Genomic DNA, 9,213 nt, shown 5'->3' with positions numbered 1-9,213 from the left:
TGCCTTCTCCCGCCGCAGCCTTCCCGGGGCCGTTTCCACCGAGGAAAAGGAATGGTATCATATGTCCGCTGCCCAGAACCTCCACTCTTTCCACCCCTTTGCTGATGCAAGTAAGGGTGATGATCTGCGTCCCGGTGGCACTGAGGATTATATCCACACAAGAATCCAACAGAGAAACGGCTGCAAGACCCTTATTTGCCTGCAATCGTACTGTCATTGAGCACCCAGAATGTGGAGAAGTAACTCAGCTGCAGAGTGACCAGTGCAAGAACATATGCCAGTTCCTCCTCGAGATTGGACTGGCTAAGGACGACCCGCCGAAGGTGCATGGGTTGTAAGTGCTTTTGGGTCACTGAAGCTTAAGTGACGGTTTCTTTGTATTGAGTGGAATTTCCCTTCTGTCCCTTGTCACAAGTTTAAAAACCTCACAGCTGGTATAATGTCACCATTTGGGTCTGCTTTTAGCTTGGACTAATGTGGCTCCTTCATGCAGGAAACTGAAAAGAGCCATAGTCTCTAGTCTTGAAGTCCCTCATTTAAACAGAGGCCAAGACTGGCAGTGTCTACACTGAAACAGCAACACCGTGAGGTTTCAGCCAAGCCCATGTCTGGCCAGAGCTCCTCACCAGAGTTCCTTGCCCTCAGAGAATGTTTCCCCCTGAACAGCCTTCAGTGAAGCTGAGAGGAGAGGGGTCAGGCAGCAGTGCCATGTGCACCACTAGAGGGAGCCTTCTGTAGCCAATGGTCTCCCCCTGACAAGGTGGATGGAGCTCAGAGCAGCCTGCCACCTTCCCTCCAGGAAGTGTAAGGACTTCTGGCTTGACACCAAGGTCTTTTTGACCTGACATATCCTAGCTCATATGTAGGAGGGCTTGTACCCATCTTTTATATGTGTCCAAATGCCATAATTTGAGGCCAATCTTCTATCTGAGTTAAACTTTTGACAAGGGAACAAATTTCAAAGTCAAGTGTCAGTCATGTAGTTTTTTTTTAAAAATATATTTTATTGATTTTTCACAGACAGGAAGGGAGAGGGACAGAGAGCCAGAAACATCAATGAGAGAGATACATCGACCAGCCGCCTCCTGCACACCCCCGACTAGGGATGTGCCCGCAACCAATGTACATGCCCTTGACCGGAATCGAACCTGGGACCCCTCAGTCTGCAGGCCGACGCTCTATCCACTGAGCCAAACCGGTTTTGGCAGTCATGTAGTTTTGATGTTATTTAAATGAAACTTGTTTTCAGAAACACCTGGGGGGGGGGAGGGTAAGAAACAATAATTTGGAAATATTGGAGGACCAGGCGAGAGCCCAGATCAAGAGGAAGAACTCTGCTTGGGCTCGGGCCTTGCCTTCTTTTTTTTCAGTTTGGGATACATCTATAGCCCTTAGGCAGGCAATTTCCAATAACAGACAGACTATCTTATCAGTAAGGATGTACCTGACTGTCTGGTGGGAAAGTTGCTTCAGCTACTGTTGACTGAAACATACAGTGTGTGTACAGCTCTGACCTTTGCCAGAGATCAAGGTTCACCAGCCTTCCAGACTCCTTGACCACACCTCTCTGCTAGTGAAAACAATGGGCGGCTTCCTGCACATGTATGCTCACATACATGAAGAAGATGGTGCATGGGCACATGTGGAGGGAGGCCCTAGGAGGCTCCGGGTGCAGGGGGACCAGCCTGGGGCTGAGAACCCAGTCATGGGTGGCAGTCTGCCTGCGGGACCCTGGGCTTCCAGCCTTCTCTCCCAGCCTGCCTTGGAGCCCTGGGGAGCAGCCAGGTCACTGCACCTGGCCCCTCTTCTGGCAAAACTGATCACCTCAGGGAAAGTAATCCAACTAACAGCCAAGACACTGGGAACATCCCTCAGAGAGGCTGCTGGAACCTCCAGTTGTGGGGCCTGTGTGGTAGGAGCCCAGTAGGCAAACCCTAGGGATCCCGGGTGATGCCAGTCAAAACTCCTACCCATTAGAACACGGTGGGTCCCAGGGTGCCTGGGCCTCAAGAGGAGGGAGAGTGGAGAGTGGGGAGCCAGCAGGAGGAAGAAGCCTCATCAGTCTGGGTGTCACAGGCTGGCACCCCCACGTCTAGGACAGAGGCCTGGCTGTGGGCAGACAGCCACCAGGAGAGGTGCCAGGGAGGAGCACACAGAACTCGGGGGCCTTGGTCAGAGCCCCAGTGGGCACTGCGGAGAGGGGTGCTGCATGGAAGCTGTCCCAGGTGCTGCCCTCTGTGAAGAGCAAAACTGTCATGTGGACACAAAGCTGTGCTGGGGACTGTGTCCCTCTGAGCAGTAGGGCAGAGTGAGGGAGACTCAGTGTCCTTGTCTGTGTGCTCACAGTTGTCCTGAGGTTTGGTAGGGCCCCAATGGGACAGCCAGTGACGTGAATGAGAGCCTCTAGGAGCCTCCCTGTCCCGAGTCCAAGACCTCCACTGTGACACGTGAGGACCCGTGGACTCTGGCACAGTGCTGCCCACAGAACACCCCACCCGCCCTCGCTGTCCAGCTTCCACTGAGGTGCTGCACAACGGGGCTGTTAGGTAACAGAAGCTGTGCTTTTGCCCACCTGCTCTCAGCCTTCCCCTATCAGACATCCTCATCACAGTTCCGGCTTTGGTCCTGTTCCTGAGCAAAGAACCCTCATGCACTGCTGGTGGGAATGCTGACTGATGCAGCCACTGTGGAAAACACTATGGAGTTTCCTTAAAAAACTAAAAATGGAGCTGCCATATGACCCAGTAAACCCACAGATTTCATGATCCCCAAAGACCACCATGAAGCTGAGTCTGATGCAATAGCAGAAAGCCCATATTCCATGCCAGCATGGGCTCTGTCCCACTTACACCGACATCTGCGTGGGGGAAGAGAGCGAGCTTCAACAGATCAAAGAGCTTTATGGGATGGTGATGTCACTATTTTGGCTGACCCGGATTGGTTGGGGGAAGGTTAGGGTCTAGTTACACAATGACATGCAAAATGGAGGCTCAGGAGTTAGCCCCGCACTGCCCTTTCACCACTTCTAGGAATGTATTTCAAGAAAACAGAAACACCAATCAGAAAACAGAAACACCAAACACCCACCCAGCTCCACCCTCACTCTGGGCATCCATTCCTCTCACTCAGACCCAGCACCCTGGGCCCTCCAATGGTGACCTGAGGACAGAAGGACCCCTGCTCAGAGCAGAAGACAGGGCACTGCTCACCCTCCCACACAGCTGCTGGCTCGAATGCCCATGAACACGTTATCTCAGAGTCCCTCATCTTATCTTTTTTTATTAATCCTAAACCCAGGGTATTTTTTCTGCTGGTTTTTTAGAAAGAGTGGAAGGGAGGGGAAGAGGAGAGACAGAGAGAGAGAGACATCAGTGTGAGGGAGACACATAGATTGATTGGCTTCAGCAGACATCCTGACCAGGGTTGAGGATCAAACCTGCAACCCAGGTACATGCCCTTGACCAGGAATCAAACCCAAGACTCTGGTGCAGGGACCAATGTTCTAAGCACTGGACAGAGTCCATTTACATTCTTTCTTTTTAAAAAAGATAGTTATTATTTTTAAAAATTATTATTTAGGGTATTATAAATTGTAGTATATGTCTCTCTCCCCTGCCCTCCACTGACCTCCTCCTGGCCTCCCCTACCCCCCGGCACTTGCCCTCATCCCTCCACACCCAATGTCTTGAGTCTGTTGGTTGTGCTTATATGCATGCATACAAGTCCTTTGGTTGATCTTCTAACCCTTCTCAACCCTCCCCTACCTTCCTGGTATAGTTTGATAGTCTGTTCAATGCTTTTTTCCCTCTGTCTAATTTTGTTCAACAGTGTGTAATGTTCTTTATTACCCATAAATCTGTGAGTTCATGTGGTATTTATCTTTCACCTACTGGCTTATTTCGCTTAGCATAATGCTCTCCAGATCCATCCATGCTGTTGCAAATGGTAAGAGTTCCTTCTTTTTTACAGAGGCGTAGTATTCCATTGTGTAGAGCAGTGATTCCCAAAGTGGTCTATATCAACCCCCAGGGGTCTATGACAACCTGCAAGGGGTCTACGTCAGCGAAAAAAAAATTTGGGGGTCCATGAAATGAAAATGGGGGTCCACGATAGTGGATCTCAACATACACTGATAGTACCTATTTACTTACATCATATTATCTTATAATATAAAAACATATAAATTATTTATAAAAGTACCTATGAAGTAAAAAATTTATTATATATGTTTATAAAATTGTGTAAGTTGTAGGATAAAAACCTGCACATAATGATATACCAGTATCATCTTGTTACAAGCATATGCGCAGTAAACATTCTTGCCAATTTTTGTCTCAAAGCTTCGCGAACTTGCACCGACTTGTTCAATTCGTCACTCTATAAATATGAATGTGAGAAAAATACGTTCATTCGTTTCCTGAATCTTGAATAGGAAAGTGCTGAGAAAATATTTAAAAAAATATAAACTGGTAGTTTATCATACAAATTATAGTGAATCAGTGTTATTTTGTTTGAGAATGCCGGAGAAAAGTAGGTACATTATTTTTTATTAAATTTTAACACTAAACTTCACTACAGTTAGAAATTTACAAAAAAATCAATATCAGGTAAGTAGGGGGTCTACCCAAAACCGAAAAACATGGCAAGGGGTCTACGGCACAAACAAGTTTGGGAACCTCTGGTGTAGAGGAACCACAGTTTTCTAATCCACGCATCTGCTGATGCGCACTTGGGTGTTTCCAAATCTTAGCTATTGTAAATTGCGATTCTATGAACATAGGGGTGCATACATGCTTTCTGATTGGTGTTTCTGTTTTCTTGGGATTTATTCCTAGAAGTGGGATTACTGGGTCATATGGCAGTTCCATTTTTAGTTTTTTGAGGAAACTCCATACTGTTCTCCACAGTGGCTGCACCACTCTGCATTCCCACCAGCAGTGCATGAGGGTTCCTTTTTCTCTGCATCCTCACCAGCACTTGTCATTTGTTGATTTGTTGATAGCCATTCTGACAGGTGTGAGGTGGTACCTCATTGTTGTTTTGTTTTGCATCTCTCGGATGATTAATGACTTTTGGCATGATTTCATGTGTCTCTTGGCTTTCTAAATGTCTTCTTTCAAAAAGTGTCTATTTAGGTCTTTTGCCCATTTTTTGATATGATTGTTTATCTTCCTTTTGTTAAGTTGTCTGAGTTCCCTGTAAATGTTGGAGATTCAACCCTTACCAGAGATAACTATGGCAAATATGTTCTCCCATGCAGTGGGCTTTCTTATTGTTTCATTGATAGTTTTTTTAGCCATGCAGAAGCTTTTTATTTTAATGTAGTCTCATTTGTTTCTTTTCTCTTTAATTTACAGTGCCCTAGGAACTGTATTGGTAAAGATATTGCTATGAGTAATGTCTGCTATTTTGTTGCCTATGGTTTCTTCTGAGATTTTTTCTTACATTTAATTTCTTTATCCATTTTTAGTTTATTCTTGTGTATGGTATAAATTGGTGGTCTAGTTTCATTTTTTTTTTTTTGCAAGTATCTGGCCAGTTTTCCTAACACCATTTATTGAAGAGAATGTCTTGTCTCCACTGTATGCTCTTGCCTCCTTTGTCAAATATTAATTGAGCATACCAGCTTGTGTCGATTTCTGGGTTCTCTGTTCTTTTCCATAGATCTATATGCCTGTTCTTGTGCCAGTACCAGACAGTTTTGAGAATAGTGGCTTTGCAGTATAGCTTAATATCTGGTATTGTGATCCCTGCAACATTATTCTTCTTTCTCAAGATTGCTGCAGCTATTCAGGGTCATTTTTATTCCAGATGAATTTTTGGAGAATTTGTTCTTGGTCTTTAAAGTATGCCATTGGTATTTTAATGGGGATTGCATTGAATTAATAGGTTGCTTTAGGTATTATGGACATTTTAATGATGCTGATTCTGCAAATCCATGAACATGGTATATTCTTCCATTTGTTCATGTCTTCCTCTATCTCTTTTTTTTTAGTGTCCTGAAATTTTCTGAGTGCAGGTCCTTTGTCTCCTTGGTTAAGTTTATTCCTAGGTGTCTTAATTTTTTTGTTGCAATGGTAAATGGGGTTGCTTTTAAAATTTCTCTTTCTGTGAGTTCATTATTGGTGTATTCAAAAGCCATAGACTTCTGGGTGTTAATTTTGTAACCTGCTACATTGCCTAATTCATTTATTAAGTCTAATAATTTTTTGATGGACTCTTTGGGGTTTTCTATTACAATGTCATTTCATCTTCGAATAAGGGCTGTTTAACTTCTTCCTTTCCAATTTGGATTCCCTTTATTTTTTCTTCTTATCTGATAGCAATGGGTAGTACTTCCAGTACTATGTCGAAGAGGAGTGGTGAGAGTGGGCATCCCTGTTTTGTTCCTGTTCTTAAGGGAAATGGTTTTTGCCCATTGAGTATAATGTTGGCCTTGAGTTTGGCATATATGGCTTTTATTACGTTGTGGTATGATCCTTATATTCCCACCTTGCTGAGAGGTTTTTGTTTGTTTGTTTGTTTGTTTTGTTTTTGTTTTGTTTTTTATCAAGAAAGCGTGTTGGATTTTGTCAAAAGCTTTTTCTGTATCAATGGACCTGATTATATGGTTTTTATCTCTCAGTTTGTTTAGGTGTTGTATCACATTTATTGATTTGAGGATATTGTACCATCCTTGCATCCTTGAGATAAGACCCAATTGGTCATGGTGTATGATCTTTCTAATGTAATGCTGGATTCGATTTGCTAGAATTTTGTTGAGGATTTTTAACATTTATGTTCATCAGGGATATTGGCCTGTAATTCTCTTTCTTTTTATTGTCTTTATCTGGTTTTGGGGTTAGGGTAATGCTGGCTTTGTAGAAACAGCTTGGAAGTGCTCCTTCCTCTTAAATTTTTTTGAATAGTCTGAAGAAGATGGGTTTTATTTCTTTGAGCATTGGGTAAAATTTCCTGTGAAGCCATCGAGTACAGGACTTTTGTTTGTTGGAAGTTATTTTTTTTATCATTATTATTACTTCTTCAATTTCCTCCATAGTTATCGGCCTATGCATGGGTGGGGACCCTTGGCCTGGCTGGCAATTAGGGCTCATCCGGGTTGGCAGGCAGAGGAGGGATCCAGGGAGGTTGGCTGTGGGAGTGCATTGACCACCAGGAGGCAGCTCCTGCATTGAGGTCTGCCCCTGGTGGTCAGAGTATCATCATAGAGATCAGTAGACTGGTCATAATGGTCCCTTAGGCTTTTATATGTATTATATACATGAGATTTGGGGTTGTTCTCTGGTCAATTTTTCTTCTATCTTAGATTGATCTGATTTTGTTGACCATATCAGGGGTTTCCTACCATAAACTGTTTTCCCCCCTTTCTTTGTTTGCTTTTTGTTTGTTTTCTTAATCCTCATCTGAGAATATTTTTCCATTGATTTTAGAGAGAGTGGAAGAGAGAGGGGAACATAGAGAGAAGCACGTCGATTAGTTGCCTCCTGCACCTGCCCTGACCAGGGCCCAGATCAGGGATGAGCCTATGACCAAGGTACTTGCACCTGACTGAAATCAAACCCGGGACCTTTTGGTCCTCTGCTGACTCTATCCACTGAGCCAAACCGGCTAGGGCTCTTTCCCTTTTGTTGGGTCCAAGTTCCTCAGCCAGGGACATGACCTCTTTGGATGTGGGAACTGGAAGAAAATAGGAGTGGCTGTAGGAAGGTGGGTCATGCTTTATTGCAAACAAAGCGGTCACAACCGGCTGGCCAGTGGCAACTTATATACTCACTCAAAGAGCAGCGGCCTAGGGCTAGTTAGTGACACCTGTGCTCATTATAATAGCAGGTTATGTGAGAGTGCACCTGTACAGCACCAGTAGTGCAATACTGAGTCATGGCCCTTACGCATGCAGATGGCAAAGAGCCTTAACAGTAATACTGCTGTGTCACTGCCTTCATGCATGGCCCGTGGGCCTTTAGCCTCTGGCGCACTCTGGTCAGGCAGGGCCCCACACCTTTGGTCCTGTGTGGAGGGGGCTGGCTCTGGTGTGAGGACCTGGAAACTTATTGGCCGGTGATGTCTGCTCCTCTTTCTTCATCCCACCTGTAGGGAGTGTCCCCTGAATTCCTTCTATTCTGCCTCATGACTTTATTTTTTATTTTATTTTAAAAAATATATTTTATTGATTTTTTACAGAGAGGAAGAGAGAGGGATAGAGAGTTTGAAACATCAATGAGAAAGAATCATTGATCAGCTGCTTCTTGCACACCCTCTACTGGGGATGTGCCCGCAACCAAGGTACATGCCCTTGACCGGAATCGGACCTGGGTCCTTTCAGTCCGCAGGCCGACGCTCTATCCACTGAGCCAAACCGGTTTCGGCTGCCTTATGACTTTAAATCCGGGGGGGAGGGATGACAGGCGAGGTCACCAGTCCCTGGGTACAGACAAGGCTGAAAGGTCCTGAAGTGGGGACAAGTGGACTTGAATGGGCTCTTGCAATGGGAGGCTCCTCCCGCCTCCTGTCTGGGCCTTTTCTCCCCACCGTGGCCCTGACCCCTCCACAGAGGGCAGGCGCCAAACCAGCGGCCGGTCGTGTCCCAGGAAGGTTTCTCGCCCCTCGCTGGGAGAATCCAGAATCTTTGCTGAAGGCGCCCTGGGACCCCATCGCCCTCTGACCCCACACCTATAAGTTGTGGAGAGGCAGGGGCAGGTGCCAGAACAGCAGGCCTGACCTGGTGTCACAGAGGAAGCCCCCACGGAGGAGGGTCCCGCACATACTTCGCTGGTTGTCTGTGAGAATGGAGGCTCTGAAGGGAGGGAGGGTATGGATCCTGAGCACCCCCTCCCCTGCTTCCTCTGTCATCTGTGTGGCCTCAGGAAGGTACCTCCTCCCGTGCCACCCATCGCCCTTCCCCCCTCCCGGTGCCCATTGATGCAAACATTACAAGACCACAGGGCTCCTGATGGGTGTTCTCCTCAAGGAGGAGGTGTGGGTGCCATTAGGTAGTTTTATTGACTTGCAACAAGTAAAGGAGACAGGATTCACATTTAAAGGCCCACCGCCCCGAAGGGAGGCTTAGCTGTTGCTCATATACAGTATGTGGTTAACTACACATTGACTTCAGCTTTGCAGCTGGCTACACTTACCTAGCTGGTTCCTGTCAAGCTCATCCTGCTTATACTGGTTAGGCCCCCCTCATGACTGGGTGCCTGTGTAGGCAGTGAA

The 9,213-nt window shown here is 45.9% G+C and overlaps 1 pseudogene across 1 annotated transcript; it reads left to right on the top strand.

Annotated features, from left to right (window-relative positions):
• Positions 1-338, top strand: LOC311621762 (eukaryotic translation initiation factor 1-like; annotated as a pseudogene). The gene has a single exon. The product of its transcript is annotated as a eukaryotic translation initiation factor 1-like (transcript).
• The last annotated feature ends 8,875 nt before the right edge of the window (positions 339-9,213 follow it).

This window comes from Pipistrellus hanaki (genome assembly GCF_964339955.1).
Source record: "Pipistrellus hanaki genome assembly, chromosome: 4".
NCBI classification, from domain to species: Eukaryota; Metazoa; Chordata; class Mammalia; order Chiroptera; family Vespertilionidae; genus Pipistrellus; species Pipistrellus hanaki.
This window is presented reverse-complemented; position numbering and strand designations above follow the sequence as displayed.